Raw genomic sequence first — 13394 nt, forward strand, 5'->3', positions numbered from 1 at the left:
ACACAGCTGTGGGTATTGCAGCCCAAACTGTGGCAGGTACAGCAATTACCAACAGCTGTTCACAATTAATATCAAGCCCTTATCTCAGCTGTTCGGTGCTAGAAAGGATGTAAGTGCAGCTATCCATCCCAATAAGGTGCTGGGGAGGTGGTCCAGCTGCAGCCAAGGCCAGCATTGCTAACGGGCTTTAAAAGGCAGCAGCCTCCAGTTGATCTTCTGCTTCTTGGTGGCCGTAACTTGGCTGTTCCAGCGAGCATGCTGGCCTGATGCACTCTGAATGGGGCTTTGCACTGAAGATAAAAAATATTATCTGCAGACAGAAACTTGCAGCAAAAAAGGTAAATGTTCTGCATGAGGTGTGTAATGTAGGACTGGATTTTTGGAAGTGGTAGAGTAGGTTCAGGACCAGTGGTAGACTGATTCCTGCAAAGGAAAACTCATCTATTTAAAATTTACTTGGGTGGTAAACGCAAGGGTCCCAGAATGAAAAGCATCTAAGGGCATTAAAAATACTAACCACCTCCCAGAATTTGTATCAGATACTTCAGACCCATTTCAAAGTGACTGGGCTGTGGGTTATTTTGGTATCATTAGTGAAGTAATACCAACGCAAACCAAGTTGAAAGCTGTGTCTGCACTTCAAGTGCATAAAATGCACCTGCATGGCGTGCACGTGATCTGAAATTTAAAAGCACACGCTTGACCCAGCATCAGACGATAGTGCTCTGGAAGGCAGCCTGCTATATATAACCCAGCCAAAATATAGCTGAAGTCACCCTTTTACAGCCTGCATTCAGCAATTTGCCTTTACAAATTGCTGATGGTAAAGTTGTCCTTATTGGTTGGTTGAGGCTTCAGATTGCAAGTGTGAATTGCATCGTTAGTAGACATTCTTTGTAAAAGCAGCATTTTCCATTCTTCTAAAAGATGTGGCAGATTGCTAATGGTTTTAAATTTCAGTTGTGTTTACTGTCTTGACATACATGCACAAAGAAGGTACTTCTAGAAAACAAATAAGAATTAAAGGAGTCAGAGAGCGACATGCAGTCTATGATGAAGCTGGGTCATTGCTTACTGCAAAAATCTCAGCTAAGGCTGCAGAATTCTCCAGATTTAGTCTAATAAAATGTCTGAAATGTTTCCCTTCAAACAACCACTACCTGAAATGCAAGAAGGGACCCTGTGGATTAAGAAAATAAGTTACTGGCTAATTCTTTAATCCAAGTACATTAATTATAAATGTGAGACAGAACAAGTGAATGAGCCCACTGAACCAAAAGGGAAAGAGCAATAAGAAACTGTTGTTAATCTACAGAGGCAGTATTTATTTTTGTTTAATACAGTAATAATGACCAACTTGCACTAGTTTCTTGGTGGTGTGGGGAGGTGTCTAAATTCCCTCCTTTCAGATTCTGATTTTTCAACAGCTTTTGCTCCTGTTTGAGTAAAATTAGAACTGAATTGGAAACATCTGGAGTTTTATTTCTATATATTTAGTTTTATTTCTGTCACATTTGGGGTCTCGGAGCAGGCAGCCGCGGCTCTCCGATTCCTTGTACAAATGCACGTGGATCTCCAGGTGCTTGTGCACAGCTGCTCAGTAGATGCCAGGCTGTGTTGTACCCAATCACTTCTGCAACTGCAAACTCAGGCAGGCAGGCACCACTCTGCATCTAACCTTGGAAATACAGCTCTCGAGCTGCAGCTTTTTCAAGACATGGTCAAGCCAGGCTGTGCTGCTCTTACAAACTGCTTGACACCTATGTCAGAAATGGGAATTGAGAAAAATCCCATTCCTGCAAGTGCCACTGACACGAATTTTGAGGTCCAAGCATTTGCAAAAAGCTCCATGTCTATTTGGGGAAGCATTTCAGAACGATGCCCAGAATCTTAGATCTGGTATATAACAGGGGTAACCATCCACAGCAGTTCTGCTTTTGTGTCAGTTGTGAATGAACGTGGGTGTGCACCAGGCTGCCACCCACCAACATTATGGAAGAAGGCTCCAGCACCGAGAAGTCCCTTTGCCTCTACTCCCCAAATGCATAGCTGCTGCCAGCAGATACCACGGTTGCAAAACAACTGAACAGGCACGGCATGTGTTAAAGCCCATGTTTAAAAGGATCTTGCTATGGGAAATCAGTACTTTCATAGTGTTGTAATGTCACTCTACTTCTCCTGAGTACCTATTATTAATGACATGTAATCATTAACTGTATAAGTAATAGTTTTCTTAATAACAGGGGAAAGGGAGGTATTCAAAACATGTTCAGTGTGGCCAGGTGACACTCCCACCTGATCTTTTCATTTTTGAAGACAGCGGTAATATTTAATAGTCTGTTAGGGTTTTTTTCCCATCAACGGAATGATGTTGACGAATGTGTCAAATACAGAGGACTCCACTGATGTCTCGATTTGTCGTGTTGTCATAAATCTTTTCATGGTACCTGCTGCATTTCTATGGACACTGTGCATCTTGATGTCCTATTTTCTTGAATTTTTTTCCTGGAAGAAAAAGGCCAAAAGAGGTTGGAGAGAATTGGAAGCTTTTGCAAATGTATTTTGCTTTCAAAGTTCTCCGTAGGGCACCGGCTGTCTTTAAAACAAAATGTATGGCAGATGCCCTGCCTTGGTGTCGGCAGATCTCCCCTCTTCCATGCTCAAACAAGCTAATTGAGAATTTTGCTCTGTTTTTCTACAGAGGTTATTAAACCATTAGTTTGCAACTGAAAGTTTCTATCCGCCTTGTATGAATTTTCACTCCATGAACACCCACCAGGTAGCTGTTGCAGCATTGTTGCTGAAAACTAGTTGTGAACAAAAGTTCGTGAATGCAGTTACTCATGAAGACTGGCACACTGATGATTTTTATTTCAATAGGAAAAAAGGACTTTTACTTGGACAAAAAAAAAAAACCTGAAAGGTATCAACCGATGATCAAAGAACACGTACAGAGGCAGTGGGAGCTGGATCTATAAAACTGAATATTTAAGCAGTAAGAATCAGTGGATTATCAAGAATCCCATTTTCAGAGCTAGTGGGAACCTCAAAATATGTTCTGCGGGTGTGCAGCCACTGGTGTGGATTTGAAAGGAAAAGTAGAAAGGAAAATAGTGAGCCCTTTTCTTCATCGCTATCTGGCAACAGCACATATTTCTGCTATTTGACAAATTTTGTATTAAATCTGTTTAATCAAGGCTGGAGCTGCCACTGGAGTTCAATACCTGCAAACACATTGCTATTAGCCTGAAGAGTTGTGTTGATTTCCAGCAGTTTGTACCAGCTTTGATTTGATTTGTTTATTAAAATTAAAGATAGGCATTTTTCTCCCATGCAACAAGTTTGTAAGGCCTGGGAGAGGTGGAATTGCATCAGGGAGCTGTTTGGCTTCCCCTCTGGGGAGCACGGCTGCAACCCTGGTGCTGCTGTAACTGCCGAAGGCAGTGCCACTGCGGCAGAGGACATGTCCCAGCACAGCCAGGCGTGTGGCAGCCCTCTTCCCTCGTGTCCCCGCCAGAGAGTACCACCACCATGCTGCTAGCAGTAGTGTGTTCTACAATGGTGGAAGTATTTTAAAGTAATGAGCGCAAAGAAGGCGGAAAGTATTTCACTTAATGTGATGCAGCCAGGACCCTTATTTTTGTCGCTCTTCAAATTTTCCTCCTATTCACTCCCAGAAGATAAGCTCAGCTTTAGCGAGTACAAGACAAATGTAACGTTTGAGCCTGGAACACCATTCACTTGAGTCTGTCCTCATGGCAAAGCCTCTGGCTGATTTACAAGGAGGGGGCTGATATCACCAGTTGCCTCATGAATGTCAAGTGTAATTTGTTGGGCTTGTCTCTGAGCAGATTGCATCATCTTTTCCAGCCTGGGAGAAGTTCTTCTCTCCCTCAATACCCACATCTCAGAGGGAGGTGGGAGATGGAAATATCTTTCAACAGAAACAGAAGCTTGAGGCTTGATACCTAGCACACGTGAGCATGGTTTTCTACATTTTACCCCCTTGCCATACATGTGTACTGCATCGCAACAAGTAATTAGATAATGCATTGAGCTGATATTCGTACCTGAATTGCAGGTCGTTTCCTGTTTTTTTCTCCCTTAAACAAAACAAACCAAAGCAAAAAACCTTGCTCTTTTCAGCCTTGTTGTCCTTGGGCAAAAGAGCCAATTAGTAAACCCTAACCTCTTAATGTTGTGGTTCAGTGCTGTCAATTATAAGAAATAAGAAAAGGCCTCCACACTTCCTTTTGCCCATGGGCTCTACCCTGGAAAGTTCTAGAAATTAAAGGGCTGTTGGGCAGGCATTATTTAAATAAGCAAGCTGCATGGATCTGGGGTCTGCAGGCTGAAAGGACCAGCAGGGCTCTGCTGCCTTTCAAGCACCATAAAACAGGAGGCAAATACTAACCTGGAACACATTAAGAACTGAGGAAAGGGTCTTTGCTCTTTCAACTATTGATTTTATTCTCAATCTCGAATGCAGAGTCTAAAACAAGCCTACAGCAGTTTGCCCTCATTTTTCTTGATTTAATTGTGAAGATCTTTCGGCTGAGGGAATACGCCTGCCTGGGAAAATCTCTTTTCTAAAGATGAAAATGTGAGGCTGGTGTTGAGAAAAAGAGTGGGAAAGCAAGGGACGTATCAGCTCGGTGGCTGGGGGACCGCCTGTCCCCCTCCTCAGGTGCCCAGCGTGCTGGGACGGGCCAAAGCGAGGAGGAAAGATCCTCGAGCACAGCTTTCCCTGGCTTCCCACTAGTGCTGACAGCCGTTCAAAGGTCGCTGCTGATTCCAAGCTCCCTTTCTAGACAGAAAAATAACCACGGTGCCAAGGAATAACTGACTGTTCGCTTCCAGTGCCTGACGCCTTGCTTTTTGGCAGCCTGGTCCATGTATAGCTGTGGCCCTTGGAGCACTAACCTGGTTGTATTCCCATCTTATTTAAAGCTACTTTATATTGCCGTTGCAATGCAAAGGTGCTTGCGTGCTACTTGCAGCCAGTAACGTGGAGGCTTAAGCTTGTGGACTTCATTTGAGCCTTAGAGGCGAACAGGCAGGATCTTCAAACTCTTACAGAGGAAAACACAGTGTCATCTGATTTTGTAACCTTGGAAAGGGAAAAACTATATGTGGTTTATTTAGAGGTGGTATTTATTTATTTATATATGTGGTATTTAGAGGCTCTATAATCACCCTATGGGACTCTGCACAAAACTGCCATCCAATCTTACACGCACTACAGCTATTTCTGGGGAAGCACAGTCAGGAGACATTATGTTTGTAAGAGATTTTAAGTCCTGAGTGTAGCGAGTTCACGTACCCCTTGGTGCACAGGTAGCACAGCTGAGTATCCAAACGGGCATTTTCACACCACAGGTGCAATTTTGTCAGGCTGAAAAAATAACTCAGCTTGTCTTCCCCTAGGACCCGCCAAGTTCCTCATACTGAATTTTATTAGACTGTGAAATGAATTCATCTGAGAAGTGGTAGGACTGGCTTAAAGCGGAAACTTAAGTCTCCTGAACCGGTGCCCCTGAGAACACACTGCAGGAAATGACCTCGTGTGGGTAAGAAATGGAAAAAGTGGCTTAAATTTTTTTAACATCTTCCTTTTGAATGAAGCCAATGTCAAAAAATGAGCGGCTCTATGATGCTGTTAGGCCTTAAAATGGAGTTACAGTAATTTTGTTTGTCATTAGTGGCAATCCATCTCAGACCTTGCTTTACCCAGACTGGGCTGGCTGGTGGGGCAGGCTGGATTTACAGGGAACAAGGCGACGCTTCTTGTGATTTCAGGCACTTGCTGGCATTTAGGTTTTCCACAGAATTTAAGAGATTAACTTGCCAAAATCTATTGAAAATTCAGCGGTAAGGGGAACACCGGCTCTTTTGACCTGCTGTGAAATTCCCAGTAGCAGTAAGTGGCCCCCAGTTCTTGGCAGGTTCCAGGAGGGAGAAATCCTCCTGTGTCACAGCCACCTCCAGCCCTCCCTCCTCGTGGCCCTTGGCACAGCCGAGTGCTGGCTGGCACCAGAAAGGATCTCTGCAGCAGAGCAAACTTCCTTGGACTGTTAGGAGTCGGGGATGCCCACAGCAAGCCCGATGCCAAACCAGCTCACCCAAGAGCCCAGCAGCACAGTGCCAACAAATTCACCTCTGCAGCTATGCTGTGTGCAGGTGTGGCAAAGCTCTCTCCTTGACGACTTTCTAGGATATCCTCTGATCTCTCAGCATCACTTTTTGTTCGTGATGAGTCATTTGGGAGGTATTTTTGTTCCCTGGCATTTGCTTTTTCTGTAACTGGTTCCTTTATGTGTTCTGCTCTTTTCTGCTCAGCAAGCATGTCCAACCATATTCACTCTGCAATGAGTAAAGACACAATTTATGAAATATCTACACAGTAGCTGCTCTTAGAAGGCAGGTTGCATGCCAGGGATTCTGCCCTGTGTAAACACAAAGTAAGACAGCCATCTAAAAGAGTTCAGCCTGACCGTGCAGTTGATTGAAGAGCTGCTTTGGTGAATTAGAGAGACAGCCTTGTACAGTAGTTTCTATGGATGTTTATGTAAAGCTATAGGGCAGAGGGGATTTGCCTTGTGTTCCAGTCCCTTTTCATTTTGTCAGAGTTACACCAGGTTTGTAGCAATGCTAAATTTGGTTTTGTGTGCGTTGCCTCCCATATTGAGGCAAGAAAGTTTTCTCAAGCCAAATAATATCATTGGCAAATTGGCATCCCGGAGGAAAAGTGCCTCTTTGGTGTGCATCGGCGTACACCGTTAACAGAGAAGTGTGCTTTCCACGGAGTGGCTCAGCTGAGGAAGTTTCAAAGCGCTCACAGCTACTACGTGAACTGCCCTTTGCAGGAGAACGGGAGGCAAGTTGGAAACTCAAACCCCTAAATTATCCGTGCATTCAGGAACACGTACACCCTTCAGAGAGGGTTTCCAAGGCAGAAGTAGCCACTTGTGCAGGGACTAAAAAACAGTTTTCTCTAGATGGGTGGACGGCAGTAACAACGGGTAATTTCCACATTTATTGCTCTTTATACCTTTCCAGAAGTTTATGATGCAGCTGAGTGAAATTTGCTCCAGTAACCTTCTAGAGTTACTCTGGATTTACACTGGTGTTACAAAGAGATGGGTCAGGCCTATAAGTCAGAGACAGAAGAAAAGACTTGATTTCAGATGTTCCTGGCTCCAAAACAGCAGTTAAGGTTGGATTTCAGTTCCAACAATGGAAACATGGATTCAATCAATTAATAAAAACAGAGCAATTTTTGTATTTACACAGGCTTCTCTGAAAACAGAGTTTGGCAATAAATATGGTTTATTTGTCTGTTATATGAATCATCTGAAGTTCCTGGATTTTCCAGGTTTGTCTTGATGTCCTTAAAGGTGATTTATTATGAGATTTTTTTTTTTCTTTTATTTCCCTTCTTTTCTCATCTGTCCTGGGATATTTTATTTCCAGTCTGTGATGGATCCTGGAAATACAGAGGAGAGACTACAGAAATGCAAATAATTGGAGAAGCGTCAGGGTTCGTAAAATATAGTTAAGAGAAGCCAGATATTTTTTGTGTCTCTGGGAATATTAGTTGCATTTTTTTCTGTGCGAGGAAGGCAATCTTTTTTGTATGACACTCCTGTATAAACCTAGCATAGAGAATCATCCTCTCCATTTCTTAGCTATTTTTCCAACTAATTTAATCACTGTTCTTCATCTAGCCAAGTGAGTTTTCTTCCTAAACAATATTGATGTCTGAAAAAGTATTGGTTTCATTACTTTTTATAATGGAATTGCACACTGCCTTTTGTGCGTTTAGAGTCAAGCTGTAAATTAGGCAGAAAGAACATTTGACATCTGCACAGGTGTTTCGATTCTGCTAAAGCTTTCGGATCTTTAAAATGCATTTCTGTATTCATTGGTCCTAACACTTCACTGTAATTTGAGAAAAAATATTATCATAAATCTCTGGTACAGGCTTGTACTTTAGCAAAATGACTCTCATTATTTTCAAGAAGTAATTCCCTACTCTGGCTATAGGGTTCGTCTGCATTCGATTCTCTCTAAATGGCTTTTATATCTGCACTGCAGATATCACAGGAGTGACCATTAGTTCGAAGACAGAGTGTAGATTACCCAGTCCTCTTGTTCTTTGACTTCTGCCTCTGCCGTGGTAAGAAACTCTCTCCTTGTCCTACAAGAAGATGAGTATCGTCTCTTCACTAGAAAGGAACCCTTAAAATAGATCAATATCTTCATGCAGGGAACATCTATAATCCATCGTACTTACAGAGCCTTTTTACCTTACTAAGCCACTTAATGGCATTAGATCATCACACAACAAGTCTTTGACTATTGCAGCATATAAATGTTATATACAGGAGTCACACATCTGTTGGTCCTTCCCAATGTACAATAGGAGTTCACTTATCAGTATTTCATGTGCAATTGATTTTAGATCCGATAGCAGAGCCGGGGAATTTAGGTTATGATTTTCAGCATGTTTAATCCACACACACAGCACACTTTTTCTTTTTTATTTTTATTTTCTTTTTTTTTTCAGATGTGTACCTTACTCATTTATTTGTTCATCTGAGGGAATTTTTTGAGGGGAGAGTTTTCAACATGTAACAAGAGAATGGCTCTTTTTCTCCCTTGTAAGATATTTAGCGGGTTTTCACTGTGATTAAAATGCTTCACTTGAAATGGGTTGTTATGAACAAGAAGAGACACATTTAATGCATAATTAAAGTACACAATTAAACAAAAGGAAGTGGCATATCCCAGTGTATTTACTCATTGACCTGTGTGATAAAAGACTATTTAAAGCGTACATGTCAGTAAAAATGGTGCAAATTCAATGTGTTTTTCTCAGACTCTGGACACAGCAATGGCAAGTGCAACATTCTCCTTCACATCACTCCCCCACGGTGTAGTAACAACTCATCTGAGATGCCTAAATCGAGGACCCTTCAAACTATTGACATGATCGTGGTTCTGAGGGCAGGACTGTGTAAAGTAGATCGAGTCTGATCTGACACCAGTGAAGAACAGCAGTAACTACAGAGAAATCGATGAACTCTCACTAGGGTTTGGGCAGCAGGGTGCGATTGCCAACAAAATTTTGTCTCACTAGCATTGGAAGTAATCGTACCATGCTCTGTACTGGACTACAATCTAGGTCAGTTGACCTCATCTACAATTATAGCAGGTAGTTTTCTGTAACTTCCCATCCAAGTAATGTAACATAATATTATTTACTCAAAACTAAATGGAATGAAACAATTACTTTCCATAATAAAAGAGGATCCAAATATCAGGAATGCCAGAATATTTCAAACTGTAATGTCAAAGAAAAAATAAAGCTTTTAATTTTCTGCAAGAAGAAGGATGCAAACTGTTGGATGTAACTAATTACAATTTATTATTATTCTTAATGGTTTTGCATAGTTGTTTTTTAATACTGAGGGCTACAGTGGACTGTCTTTATTTATCTTTGAAAGAAAAAGATAAGAACTTTCATTCCTTATGCCTTTGTACAACTGTCAACCTTGGCAGTGAAGGCATTACCTTTGTTATAAAATAACCCGACTTTTTTGAGAAAAAAACATTGATGTGCCAGTTATGTTATATTCAGAATTGAAGCCATTAGTCCATTTCCTTTAACTCCCTCTATTTGAGACTCTGTGCTGTTTTATTTCTAAATACTTTTGGGAGGTTAATCTGTTGCAAAAAGTTTAGGTGACATACTTAAATAGAAAATCCTCCCTGCTGCACCGGAAAAGCTAAAAAAAAAAAATTAAATATGGAAAGAAGCTCTCCAGCTGTTGAGAGCAAGAGAGCCTTGACAAATATAGCAAACAGGATTTCTTAATTTGGCAAGGGATTGGATGATTACACTAGAGTCATGTAGCCAATGAGGGAGCCTCTTTTACACCCATAAAGTGACAAAAAATAAGTAGCTTATATCCCCCTGTATTTGAGAGAAAAAAGATCTCTTTACAGCCACCCCACAGTTACAGGGTTTGCCCTTTAATCTGACAATTATCCATTGATTTTTCTCAGCTTCTGTGATAAGCCACAGAGCTTTGAGAGGAATTCAAACAACATGATTTGCAAAAACTCAGGGAATTGTCTTTAAAATAATAATAGAAATAAGGGGGAATTTTCTTCCAGCATTTTGCAATACCATAAACAGCTCAAAATTTTCATCCGTGCACAAGGCACTGCGGTGTGCGTCCTTATTTACAAGGAAGCTATTATGCAGTTCCTCGGATTTTTTATTTGAAACATCTTCGGTAATATTATGTTTTCCAGCAACAGATAAAGGTCTGACTGTGACTTCTTATTGACTTGTACTTCCCCCAGCTGAACGAGCCAGTGGGTAGCTTGGGGAGGCACGCTATGAAAAGCTGCAAGTAGATAGATGTGAAAGCTTTGAATCATTCACCCGTGCTCCCTTCTGTATAACATAAAGCAGTTTCACATGGACTCTTGCCCAGCTTTTTTCACCCAGAAATTGATATCTAATCGAGAGGTCACAGTGGCAAATCTTAGTGAAAGAGAAAGTATTAAGTGAAGTCATCCAGATCGTATTAGGGGTATGTGACTCACTACTGGGATTGAAAGAGATTTTGCAAATAAGGAGAGGAAAAACCCTGGAACAGAAAATCATCCTTTGGTAACTGTGCCATTGCAAGATTATTTAAATGTAATATAATAATATTAATTAATAATATAAATAAGCATTGATTAATATTTGAAAACCTCTACTTGACATGCAATTAACACAAATTACACAAGCAATTATATGGGGAGTCAAATTATTTAGCAATTTTAAAGCTATTTACCCACATGCTAGACTTCTTTCTGAATAATTAAGCCAAATTATTGTAGACTGTTTCATTTATATTAACTTAATATTTGCTTGTTAATATAGTAACAATTACAGTCAAGGTACCTCCAGCCCTAAGTGAATTAAGGCTAATGCTAAGATGACATTCTACGTGCCTCTAGATTTCAGGAGCCTCAGTGCAGCCTGCGTGGAGCTGTGACGGAGTCGCATCGGCACAGAGTTCTGGAATGAGACTTCCTTTACCCGGTGAGTTATTGGCTCTTTGCTTTTATTATGACACATATATTTTTACTGCTTTTTCTGTCTGTTCCATTATTCTTTCTTGCTCAGGCTTTGATCTTTGCTCAGGCCTTCAATCCCAGTTCGCACATCACTTAACCGTGTGTGCTGAGAGCAGAGCACCGAAGTCAATAGGATGCTCGTATATCTAGGGCCTCACCTCCAGCTGAAGTGCCATAAATCAAGTCGCAGCAGGTGAAATTAAGCATGAGCAGATACCTTTGTCGACCCTAGACCACAGCATCTGTCAATTGACAGCCTTTCACTCTGCCTGTACACAGCCTGTACGTGATGGGACATCAGCCCTTATCAGAGCCAGGACCTTCTGCGTTTGGAGATGCTTTAACCAGCTCTGTGCAAGACGAGCCCCGCAGTGCCACAGACCGTGGTGCAGGGAGCCCTGAGCTGGGTCTGACTGTGGCTCGGTCTTGTACATTGAACGGACACTTCAATATTGCGGATTCCAAGCTAATAACCCTTGGCAAGCTTTATCTCCTCGGAGCCCCATGCTGGGGCGAGAACTGCATTGCAAGCGAGTACCTGCCAGAGAGATGCTCTGGTGTCCCTGGGCGTTAGGGGACCTCATGGCTTCGGTTCAGGATGGCCTTTGTGCGAGCTTACCCCGTCTTTGCTCAAGAAGGCAGTTGAGCAGGTGCTTAAGTACTTTCTAGGTAAGGAGGTTTGCTTTAGGGTCCTTTAGGAATAATTGATCTTTAATATTAAAGGTATTTTATATTAAAGGTAGCAAAGGGAAAAACAGATAAAACAGAGCTGGTTGATCATAGACTTTTTCTTTGCACTCTGTGAAACTCTTTTGTTACTCAGTGATTCGCACTGAACTTCTAACACATGTGAAGCTTCAGGCAAACATAATTAAAGGAATTATCTCATATCACAAAAGGTTCAAGTTCCCACTGAAATTTTGAGTCAATTTAGCTGTATGATTTTTTTCAAAACATTTTTAACATGAATCACTGAAGGAACATCAATCCCTGTCTCCTTTTAAGAATAGGTGAGACAAACTTCTGTTAGAGATGGGGAAAATACACTTGAGATCTTGCTTCAGAGTGAGGAGGCTGCACTTTGCTTTGTGGATCTCATGCTCTGTTCTGTGGATTTGGGAAGGCTTTGGGTGTTCTCAAAGGTTTCACACAAGATGGTCAGGAAAAGTATATATAGATTCTACATAGCACTCTACGCCTGAGGGGTTTGTAAAGAGGACCGTGCCTCCATGGGAAGGTGTCTGAAGGTGTCACAGTATTCAAGGTGGTTGAAGACCGCCAGGGTTAGATGATCTTTTCCAGCCTAGCCTTCTCATCGCTCCAGAATTCTGTGTATATTTGTTTTCAGTGAAAGCTACTTCTGCCACATTTGTCTGGAGAGCTTTCTTTCAGAGGAGCCATTAGCTCAGCAAAGCTCCTCTGAGCTTTCAAATCACCTATAAAATTTATCATCTTCCTCATAAGAAATGTGGAATGGTTTTGCTGTAAAGGAAAATTTTGTCATATTTTTATTATGATAAAGGTGTAAAGTCTGTTTCAGTTTCTCTGAGGGCTGTTTTATAAAATTCCCACATCGAGACACTGTACCTCTGTTGCAAGACATTTATCCACCAAAACTTTTCATCATAAATTTGCCCTCAGGTCACTTCTTTCTTCACCTCCCTCCTGAATATAATCCAGTAATTGTTACACAGGATGGTGATGGGAATATTTTACTAAACAAATCTTCCTGCTGATTCCACTGCCTTCATCCTCCTCCCCTTGAATTACACAGTGAAATCAATGAGAGTGCGACAGAGCCTGCATGAAAAACTGCACACTGGTCATCCAGCATCAGCTCCACCATTTTTAAATAACAGTTCATATAAAACATTACTGATCTGCAACCTTTTATATCTTTCTCCAAGATAAGTTTCGCTGCGGCAGTTTTACAGGTGGGAAGGCTGGCTCGCGGAGGGGAGAGACACAGGTCAGCCAGGGAGCCGCACCAGAGACAAAATCCAACCTTTGCTTTTGCAGCCCTGTGGCTCAGCTTGTGAAGGAGAATCTGCTACAAAAGTGGTGGGCCTGTATCCTACCTGCCACAAAGAGCATACAAAACAGACCAAGGAAAGCTTGTGAGGATCAGCAATGACATGATTTATTAGATTTATTAGAAAATTTTAATGTGAATCAATCTCTGACTGTTTTTTCTTTAGTTCAAGAAACATTTGAGTGAGCCCAGATCCAGTTTTAGGCATCCAAAGGCCTCA

The 13394-nt window shown here is 41.6% G+C and overlaps 1 long non-coding RNA gene across 2 annotated transcripts; it reads left to right on the forward strand.

Annotated features, from left to right (window-relative positions):
- The first annotated feature begins 218 nt into the window (after nucleotides 1–218).
- On the forward strand, nucleotides 219–12555 carry LOC148056127 (uncharacterized). Of its 2 annotated transcripts, XR_015703919.1 has the most exons (4): nucleotides 219–338; nucleotides 5428–5570; nucleotides 11023–11107; nucleotides 11192–12555. It is a non-coding gene; the product is annotated as an uncharacterized LOC148056127 (long non-coding RNA). The 2 variants fall into 2 exon arrangements; XR_015703920.1 differs by lacking the exons at nucleotides 11023–11107; nucleotides 11192–12555 and adding an exon at nucleotides 8882–9443.
- Nucleotides 12556–13394: the final 839 nt, after the last annotated feature.

Source organism: Nipponia nippon, unplaced genomic scaffold, assembly GCF_047370975.1.
Source record: "Nipponia nippon isolate SJK-2023a ecotype South Korea unplaced genomic scaffold, ASM4737097v1 scaffold_17, whole genome shotgun sequence".
In the NCBI taxonomy this organism is placed as follows: Eukaryota; Metazoa; Chordata; class Aves; order Pelecaniformes; family Threskiornithidae; genus Nipponia; species Nipponia nippon.